The sequence below is a fragment of the Triticum dicoccoides genome, chromosome 3A, assembly GCF_002162155.2.
Source record: "Triticum dicoccoides isolate Atlit2015 ecotype Zavitan chromosome 3A, WEW_v2.0, whole genome shotgun sequence".
NCBI classification, from domain to species: Eukaryota; Viridiplantae; Streptophyta; class Magnoliopsida; order Poales; family Poaceae; genus Triticum; species Triticum dicoccoides.
Window position 1 is genome coordinate 429,667,889 of NC_041384.1, and position 11,309 is coordinate 429,679,197.

Here is an 11,309-nt window from a genome sequence, read left to right on the forward strand (position 1 = left end):
AAATTGATAGCAACTACTCCTACAAGTGCCTAGAGGCTATATCATGCATTAAAACTACTTTTGACCACATAATTTTGACATGCAAGCTCAAGAGCAAGGTCACCTAAGCAGCAAAAATTTACAATAAATAAAGCACTAGAACAAAAACTAATTAGACCATTGGAGGAGTCACATACCAAAGAACAATCCCCCAAAGTAGTTTTGTGAATGGAGCTTTGAGCAAGGAGATTGAAAATGGCAACAGGATGAGCAAGAAATCGGGTTTGAGCTAGTGGGTGATTTTTTCTAGAGCAAGACGAAGTGTGTGGGTGCAAGGATAAGTGGAGGGGACCCACATGGGCTCCACGAGGTAGGGGGCGCGCCCAGGGGGTAGGCGCGCCCTCCACCCTCATGGGCACATGGTGGGTCCCCCTGGTGTGTTCTTAGTGCCAATAATTCTTAAATATTCTAGAAAAAATCATATTTCATTTTCAGGGCATTTGGAGAACTTTTATTTTCAGGGTATTTTTTATTGCAAGGATAATTCAGAAAACAGACAGAAAACACTATTTTTACTTTATTTAATACAAATATCAAAAAGTAAAAGGAGGGTACAGAAGGCTGTGCTTTCTAACTTCATCCATCTCATGCTCATCAAAAGGAATCCACTAACAAGGTTGATCAGGTTTTGTTAACAAACTCATTTCGAATAACATGAAACCGGAGAAATTTCGAATAACACTAGGTTACCTCAATAGGGATATGCACATCCCCAACAATAAGAATATCATATTTATTCTTGACAGTAGGAAGAGGAAATTCAAAACCTCCAATAGTGATTGTTGAAAATTTTCCAATAGAATTGATATTGTGGACTTGAGGTTGTTTCTTCAGAAAATGTATCGTATACTCATTACCATTAACATAAAAAGTGACATTCCCTTTGTTGCAATCAATAACAGCCCCTGCAGTATTCAAAAAGGGTCTACCAAGGATAATCGACATACTATCATCCTTGGGAATATCAAGAATAGAAGTCTGTTAAAATAGTAACGTTTGCAACCACAACAGGCACATCCTCACAAATACCGACAGGTATAGGAGTTGATTTATCAGCCATTTGCAAAGATATTTCAGTAGGTGTCAACTTATTCAAATCAAGTCTGCGATATAAAGAGAGAGGCATAACACTAACACCGACTCCAAGATCACATAAAGCAGTTTTAACATAGTTTCTTTTAATGGAGCATGGTATAGTTGGTACTCCTGGATCTCCAAGTTTCTTCGATATTCCACCCTTAAAAGTGTAATTAGCAAGCATGGTGGAAATTTCAGCTTCCGGTATCTTTCTTTTATTAGTAACAATATCTTTCATGTACTTAGCATAAGGGTTCATTTTAAGCATATCAGTCAAATGCATACACAAAAAGATAGGTCTAATCATTTCAGCAAAGCGCTCAAAATCATCATCATCCTTTTTCTTGGATGGGTTAGGAGGAAAAGGCATGGGTTTCTGAACCCATGGTTCTCTTTCTTTACCGTGCTTCCTAGCAACGAAGTCTCTCTTATCATAACGTTGATTCTTTGTTTGTGGATTATCAAGATCAACAGCAGGTTCAGTCTCTACATCATTGTTATTGCTAGGTTGAGCATCAACATGAACATCATTATTAACATTATCACTAGGTTCATGTTCATTACCAGATTGTCTATCAGCATCAGAAATAGAAATATCATTGGGATTCTCAGGTGTGTCAACAACAGGTTCACTAGAAGCATGCAAAGTCCTATCATTTTTCTTCTTCTTCTTAGAAGAACTGGGTGCATCAACATTAGTTCTCTGAGAATCTTGCTCAATTATCTTAGGTTGGCCCTCAGGATACAAAGGTTCCTGAGTCATTTTACCCCCTCTAGTCATAACTCTAACAACATTATCATTTTTCTTATTATTTAACTCATTGAGCAAATCATTCTGAGCCTTAAGTACTTGTTCTACTTGAGTGGTAACCATAGAAGCATGTTTACTAATAAGTTTAAGTTCACCTTTAACTTTAGACATATAATCACTAAAGTGTTCAATCATATAAGCATTACGTTTCAACTACCAACATAAGCATTGAAGTCTTCTTGTTTAACCATAAAGTCATCAAACTCATCCAAGCATTGGCTAGCAAACTTAGTAGATGGGATTTCACATTTATCAAATCTATAGAGAGAATTTACCTTTACTACCTGTGTCGGGTTATCAAGACCATGTATTTCTTCAATAGGTGGTAAATTCTTAATATCTTCAGCTTTAACACCTTTTTCTTTCATAGATTTCTTTGCCTCTCGCATATCTTCAGGACTGAGAAATAGAATACCCCTTTTATTCAGAGTTGGCTTAGGAGTTGGTTCAGGAAGTGTCCAATCATTTTTATTAATCAACATATTATTCAATAACAATTTAGCTTGATCAACTGTTCTTTCCCTGAAAACACAACCAGCACAACTATCCAGGTGGTCTCTGGAAGCATGGGTTAGTCCATTATAAAAGATATCAAGTATTTCATTTTTCTTGAGAGGATGATCAGGCAAAGCATTAAGTAATTGGAGAAGCCTCCCCCAATCTTGTGGGAGACTCTCTTCTTCAATTTGCACAAAATTATATATTTCCCTTAAGGCAGCTTGTTTCTTATGAGCGAGGAAATATTTAGCAGAGAAGTAATAAATCATATCCTAAGGACTACGCACACAACCAGGATCAAGAGAATTAAACCATGTTTTAGCATCACCCTTTAATGAGAACGGAAACAACTCAAGGATAAAGTAATAGCGAGTTTCTCATCATGAGTAAACAGGCTGGCTATATCATTTAATTTAGTAAGATGTGCCACAACAGTTTCAGATTCATAGCCATAAAAAGGGTCAGATTCAACCAAAGTAATTAACTCAGGATCGACAGAGAAATCATAATCCTTATTAGTAATAAAGATAGGTGAAGTAGCAAAAACAGGGTCATATTTCATTCTAGCATTCAAAGACTTTTCTTTAAGCTTAGCTAATAATTTCCTAAGATCAGATCTATCATTGCAAGCAAGAATGTCTCTAGCAGTTTCTTCATCCATAACATAACCCTTAGGCATAACAGGCAATTCATATTTAGGGGGAGAATCTTCATCATCACTTTCATCAATATTATCAGTTTCAATAATTTCATTCTCTCTAACCCTAGCAAGTTGTTCATCAAGAAATTCACCTAGTGGCATAGTATTATCAAGCATAGAAGTAGTTTCATCATATGTATCATGCAAAGCAGAAGTGGCATCATCAATAACATGCGACATATCAGAATGAATAGCGGGTGTAGGTGTCGCAAGTTTACTCAAAACAGAAGGTGAATCATGTGCAGAGCTAGATGGCAGTTCCTTACCTCCCCTTGTAGTTGAGGGAAAAATCTTGGTTCTTTGATCTTTCAAGTTCTTCATAGTGAACAGCAGATATAAATCCCAAATGACTCAAAGTATAGAGCTATGCTCTCCGGCAACGGCGCCAGAAAATAGTCTTGATAACCCACAAGTATAGGGGATCGCAATAGTTTTCGAGGGTAGAGTATTCAACCCAAATTTATTGATTCGACACAAGGGGAGCCAAAGAATATTCTCAAGTATTAGCAGCTGAGTTGTCAATTCAACCACACCTGGAAACTTAATATCTGCAGCAAAGTATTTAGTAGCAAAGTAATATGATAGTAGTGGTAACAGTAGCAAAAGTAATATTTTTGGTTTTATAGTGACTGTAACAGTAGCAACGGAAAAGTAATATGAAAAGCTCGTAGGGAATGGATCAGTGATGGATAATTATGTTGGATGCGATTCCTCATGCAATAGTTATAACCTAGGGTGACACAGAACTAGCTCCAGTTCATCAATGTAATGTAGGCATGTATTCCGAATATAGTCATACGTGCTTATGGAAAAGAACTTGCATGACATCTTTTGTCCTACCCTCCCGTGGCAGCGGGGTCCTATTGGAAACTAAGGGATATTAAGGCCTCCTTTTAATAGAGTACCGGACCAAACCATTAACACATAGTGAATACATGAACTCCTCAAACTACAGTCATCACCGATAAGTATCCCGATTATTGTCACTTCGGGGTTAACGAATCATAACACATAATAGGTGACTATAGACTTGCAAGATAGGATCAAGAACTCACATATATTCATGAAAACATAATAGGTTTAGATCTAAAATCAAGGCACTCGGGCCCTAGTGACAAGCATTAAGCATAGCAAAGTCATAGCAACATCAATCTGAGAACATAGTGGATACTAGGGATCAAACCCTAACAAAACTAACTCGATTACATGATAAATCTCATCCAACCCATCACCGTCTAGCAAGCCTACGATGGAATTACTCACGCACAACGGTGAGCATCATGAAATTGGTGATGGAGGAAGGTTGATGATGATGATGGCAACAGTTTCCCCTCCCGGAGCCCCGAACGGACTCCAGATCAGCCCTCCCAAGAGAGTTTAGGGCTTGGCGGCGGCTCCGTATCGTAAAACGCGATGAATCCTTCTCTCTGATTTTTTCTCCCCGAACACGAATATATAGAGTTGGAGTTGAGGTCGGAGGAGCACCAAGGGGCCCATGAGGCAGGGGGTATGCCCCCACCCTTGTGGACAGGGTGTGGGCCCCCTGGCCTTGATTCTTTCGCTAGTATTTTTATATATTCCAAAAATAATTTCCGTTGATTTTCAGGTCATTCCAAGAACTTTTATTTCTGCACACAAAAATAACACCATGGCAATTCTGCTGAAAACAGCGTCAGTCCGGGTTAGTTCCATTCAAATCATGCAAGTTAGAGTCCAAAACAAGGGCAAAAGTGTTTGGAAAAGTAGATACGTTGGAGACATATCAACCTCTACTTTGACCAAACTTATAGAAAAATGTATCAACATTCACAGTGTCAAATCAATATTTTTACACTCATTATAAAACATAGCTTCATAAAATGTATATTTGGTATTGTAGATATTGATATTTTTAGTATAAATTTGGTCAAAAACTTTGCAAACTTTGACTTGACACAAATCTTACGCCGAGTAAAAAGGACTAGAGGGAGTATCATGCATGCGGAGTAGGCAAAAAAAATTCTCATTTATAGCCGTCCGAAGTCTCAAAGGGCGCAACCTGGCGAGGGAGGCGAAAGTTGTGGGAGGCACGACAATTGACGGAATTAAGTGAAGTTACATCCACGCGCCGGCATGGCGTGCGAACACGCAGAAGCTATACCGTTAGGCCTACGATATGGGTCCAGTAGACATGACATCTAGTGGGTCTCGCATAGTACTCGAGAACTCTCTGGGGGGATGCATCCGTTTATCCACCAGGCAAGCCAACAACCCAAGCCCTTCGCACGCCCTACTTGTCCCCGTGTTTTACCTTACAACAGTTCGCTCCCAGTCGTCCCATCCTTTCACATTACACCAGTTCAACTTCTCCTAACCCACCTCCAAAATCCATGGCCTCCCAAATCTCCATGATCGCCGCTGAGTACCAGGTTAGAGCCATCACCGATGATGAGTTCATTGTCATCTACACCCATAGATCCGTGACGGTGGAAGCATGCCATGCTCGCTTCCTACGCATGTTCAAAAATTCAAAGGATGAGTGGGTTGCTGGGATAGATATTGAGTACACCACAGTCCTGGAAAGCGAGAAGATTCTAGAGGAGGAAGAGAAGAAGAAGCCCGCCGTGATCCAGGTTTGTGTACATAACGTGTGCTTGGTCTACCACATATGCCATGTCGACGTTGAGTGCCAGGATTTTGAGAACTTCCTCAAGGACGAAAGAGTGAAATTCGTTACTATAGACTTTAGGAACGACATGAGTGTCCTGGGTCGGATAGGCCTCGTTGTAGGCCAGCCCTTCGATCTCTAGAAGGAAAGCCTGGTGTCCTCCTCTTAGCCTTCAGTGCTAACCCTGGCAGCAGCCATGATTGATCCTTCGTATGCTCAACTGAAGAAACCTCACCACGAGTTTCATCATGCATGGGAGTCGAAGACAATAGATGAAGATCACATACTGTATGCAGCAATGGATGCCTACCTTTGTTTAAATATCTACAAGGGTTGGATGAAGAAGCAGAGCCCAGTGTCCGGTTCAAGCAAAGAAGCGTCGGCGAAGAGGAAGAGGAAGAGGGACGAGGACGAAGTCGAGGACGTGGACTTGGACTCCGAGTAAGGTGGCAGTGCCTTCGCTCATGATGGTTCTACTGCAGTGTCAAGCAGACTAGTTGCTTAGTTTTATTTCAGGGGTGTGTTGTGCTAAGTCCCCAGCAGAATTATGTTTATGTTCGTTCTCATTATTTGAACTCTTTAGTACGTACAGTAGTACTAGTATGTCTTACTACTGTTCTTCTTGTAGTTGGTACTACTGCTCGTATCTTCAGGTTCCTACTGTATTTAATACAATATGTGCTAGTCATATAATTTGGGTCAGTTGATTTGTGAAAGAAGTTCGATGGAGCGAAGGAAGAAGACGGCAGAGAAGCTACCCCAGTATCTATATTAGAGTGGTAGGGTGCCCATGATCTATCTTATGAGTGTTGGGTGTGGAATGCAGTTCGCCAAAAGATGGATTGTGCCCGGGATTAAACAGTTGGCGAGAGCATGGCGGTGGCAGGCAGTTCAGGGGAGGGCGAGGCGGCGGTGGCAGGCGGTTCAGGGGAGGGCGGGGCGACAGTGGCAGGCGGTTAGGCGTGTGGCGGGCTGGTGGCTCGATGCCCGAGAGAGAAGATTTCGGAGCAATTTCAGAGGTTGAAGAAGCCCTTCTGGCCATCCATGTTGCATCCAATGGCTCACAAGAGTCGACTGACCCAAATTGCTCCTTCAGATTACAGGATCCACGTGGCATTCAAGGTCTCGAAGGTAGATTCCGCTTTGGCACCTGGTTTGCGGGCGCGACCGGCTTCCGCCACGATAGCCACAATGCGCGCCTCCTCTGCGCGGGCGGAGACGACAATGACACGCTAGCTCCTCCTCGCCGGCGTGCTGGAGCACGCGCTTGTCCTCCTATTCGTACGCTGCATGCATAGACGTGGCTCCACCAGCTGCATGCGTGCTTGGCAGCGCGGCGACATCGCGAGGAGGGACTGCAGACGACGTGAGCGGTCGAGCCTTTGGGTTTATGGCACAGGGATGGCAGGGACACGGCGGTGATGGGCGGGAAATGGTTGGCCGGAGCAGCGGGCGCAGGCATGCGCAACAGCGGCGACGGCATATTGATGAGTGCGCGTATGGGAGCTTAGTTTAGTTTTATATAGGGTTGGTCAAACTTAAAAGAACACCGTACTAGTACATGTAAACATTAGACTGAGACAACACTTATATTAGTTACCACAACAACGATACGGAATCATGTGCAAGCGTGTGCACCGCGGCCGCGTGGTTGATCGAACGGTGCGACACCGTGTCGTGCTCGAAGGACATCCACCGAACCTTTTTGTGTGTGTGAAAACAATCCCCGAATATTACTCAACTTTTTTTCCTGGAAAAGTTCTTCATGCTACAATATTTCCATATATTTGAATTTAGCTTCAGTTCGTGTTTACTTGGATTTGGACGTTTTAGGTGCGCCCTAGTTTTTTTAATACTGATTTTGTGTGTGTGACTGAGAGAGAACGTGTGTATGTGTCCATATGTGTGTTGTGGCGGAAGGGCAATGTGGAGACAGTGTGCTTGTGATAGAGACATAGAGAGGTGTGAATGTGCAAATGATCATGCATGAGTGAGACATAGAGAGATGCCATACGTTGTGTATACATGAGAGAACAGTCTTCTATTTGTACTTGTGTGTGTGTGCGCGCGCGCGAGAGAGAGAGAGAGAGAGAGAGAGAGAGAGAGAGAGAGAGAGAGAGAGAGAGAGAGAGAGAGAGAGAGAGGAGCATCCGTAACATAACAACCATCTCTCTCGATTCGTCCGTCCCTCGCACGATCTTATGTAACACATACATCAACACACACATTTTGACACCCTCACCAGGCCCCTGCCCACCTCAAGGCCCGCACATCGCTCTCTATCTCGCATGCACAATCTCTTCGTGAAAACCCTATTTAGCATGTAGCTTTCCGTCACATACACACACATTCTCTCCATAGGTTTGATTTCTCTCAATATCTGACACACACACACACACAGACACACACACACACACTCTCTCCTCCCCCGAGCACACAATTAATCCCCATCCAAGGTAATATGGTGACCACTCTCGCTTGTGCTTCTTGATACATCTCCAACGTGTCTATAATTTATGAAGTATCCATGCCGTTACATTATCATTCTTGGATGCTTTACAATCATTTTATAGCAACTTTATATCATTTTTTGGGACTAACCTATTTACCCAGTGCTCGGTGTCAGTTGATGTTTTTTGCTTGTTTTTTACATTGCAGGAAGTCAATATTAAACGGAGTCCAAACACCGTGAAACTTTTTGTGGATTTTTTATGGACCAGAAGACTTTGGTGTGTTGGGGACACAAGAGACTTTTCATTATTTGGTTGCAGAGTTGTTTGAGAGAGACCATCTTCATCCTATTCCTCCCATGGATTGATAAACCTTAGGTCATCTACTTGAGGGAAAATTGCTACTGTCCTACAAAACTCTGCGCTTGGAGGCCCAGCAGATGTCTACAAGAATAAAGTTGCGTAGTAGACATCAAGCTCTTTTCTGGCGCCATTGCCGGGGAGGTGAGTGCTTGAAGGTATATCTTTAGATCTTGCAATTGAATCATTTAGTTTCTTGTTTTATCACTAGTCTGGTTTATAAAAGAAAACTACAAAAAAATGGAATTGAGGTTGCATCATATTATTCATCTTTATAATGTATTTCGTGAAAATGATGGAAAGGAAAATTGTGCTCAGTTGATAGAAGAAGAATTCAATAGAATGTTTGGTATAAATGATGAGCATGATTGCAATGTTGTTAGTATGAATTCTTTGAATATCCATGATTCTAGTGGTATGCAAAGCCATAAGCTTGGGGATGCTATGTTTGATGAAGATGATATTTTTAGTCCCCCAAGATTTGATGAGCAAATTTGTTATAATGATTGCATGCCTCTTATTTATGATGATTATAATGATGAAAGTGGATTTGGAGAGGCCATGACTTTATTTAATGATGAATCCACTATTTTGGAAGAGGTTTCAATTGACCATGATAACAAAGTTGCTATTTATGATGATTATGGTGATGACATGTATGTTATAAAGAATAATGATAACCATGAAACTTGTCATCATGATTTTAAATTTCACTCTCATGATAGTTATTTTGTTGAGTTTGCTCCCACTACCATTGATGAGAAGAAATTTGCTTATGTGGAGAGTAATAAGTTTTCCATGCTTCTGTGTCATGAAAAGAATGTTTTATGTGATGGTTATATTGTTGAATTTCTTCATGATGCGACTGAAAATTATTATGAGGGAGGAACTTATGCTTGTAGGAATTGCAATAATACCAAGTTTCCTCTCTATGTGTTGAAAATCTTGAAGTTGTGCTTGTTTTGCCTTCCTATGCTAGTTGATTCTTGTTCCCATAAATTGTTTGATCCCAAAATACCCTGGAAAAGTTCTTCATGCTACAATATTTCCATATATTTGAATTTAGCTTCAGTTCATGTTTATTTGGATTTGGACGTTTTAGGTGCGCCCTACTTTTTTAATGTTGATTTTGTGTGTGTGACTGAGAGAGAACGTGTGTATGTGTCCATATGTGTGTTGTGGCGGAAGGGTAATGTGGAGATGATGTGCGTGTAATAGAGACATAGAGACGTGTGAATGTGCAAATGATCATGCATGAATGAGACATAGAGAGATGCCATACGTTGTGTATACATGAGAGAACGATCTTCCATTTGTACTTGTGTGTGAGAGAGAGAGAGAGGAGCATCCGTAACACAACAACCATCTCTCTCGATTCGCCCATCCCTCGCACGATCGCATGTAACACATGCATCAACACACATTTTTACACCCTCACCAGGCCCCTGCCCACCTCAAGGCCCGCACATCGCTCTCTATCTCGCACGCACAATCTCTTCGTGAAAACCTTATTTAGCATGTAGCTTTCCATCACATACACACACATTCTCTCCATAGGTTTGATTTATCTCAACATCGCTCTCTCTCACACTCACACACACACAGACACACACACTGCCCCTCCCCGAGCACACAATTCATCCCCATCCAAGGTTATATGGCGACCACTCTCGCTTGTGCTTCTTGATACGTCTCCAACTTATCTATAATTTATGAAGTATCCATGCCGTTATATTATCATTCTTGGATGCCTTACAATCATTTTATAGCAACCTTATATCATTTTTTGGGACTAACCTATTGACCCAGTGCCCAGTGTCAGTTGTTGTTTTTTGCTTGTTTTTTACATCGCAGGAAATCAATATCAAAGGGAGTCCAAACACCGCGAAACTTTTTGTGGATTTTTTATGGACCATAAGACTCCCGATGGGAAGAGCAACACCTGGGGGTGCCCTAAGGGGGTCACAACCCACCAGGGCGTGCCTGGGGGCCCAGGCGCGCCCAGGTGGGTTGTGCCCACCTCGGTGCCCACCTCGATGGCCTCCCGCACGCCTCTTTGCCCTATAAAATCCCAAATATTCCAAAAACCCTCGGGGTAACCCTAGATTAGAAGTTCCATCGCCGCAAGACTTTGTATGCACCAAAAACCAATCTAGACCTCGTTCCGGTACTCTGCCGAAGGTGGAAATCATCACCGGTGGCCATCTTCATCATCCCGGTGGCCACCACGATGAGGAGGGTGTAGTCCACCCTCGGGGTTGAGGGTTTGTACCAGTAGCTATGTGTTTAATCTCTCTCTCTCCCATGTTCTTGAGATGTCATGATCTTGATGTATCGCGGGCTTCGTTAATATAGTTGGATCATATGGTGTTTTCCCCTCTCTATCTTGTTGTGAATTGAGTTTTCCCTTTGAGATTTCGTTTTATCAGATTGAATACTTATATGGATTTGAGAGCACCTGATGTATGTCTTGAATATGAATACTCGTGGTGACAATGGGGTATCATATTGATTCACTTGATATGTGTTTTGGCACTCAACTCGCGGATTCCCGAGGTGACATTGGGGTAATCTATGCATAGGGGTTGATGCATGTTCTTGTGTTTTGTTTCTCCGGTAGAAATCTTGGGGCACTCTTTGAGGTTATTTGTGTTGGATTGAGTATTATGAATATGAATTTGCTTTCGTGTTATTTTAGTACGAACCCTTGATAGATCGACTGGAAAG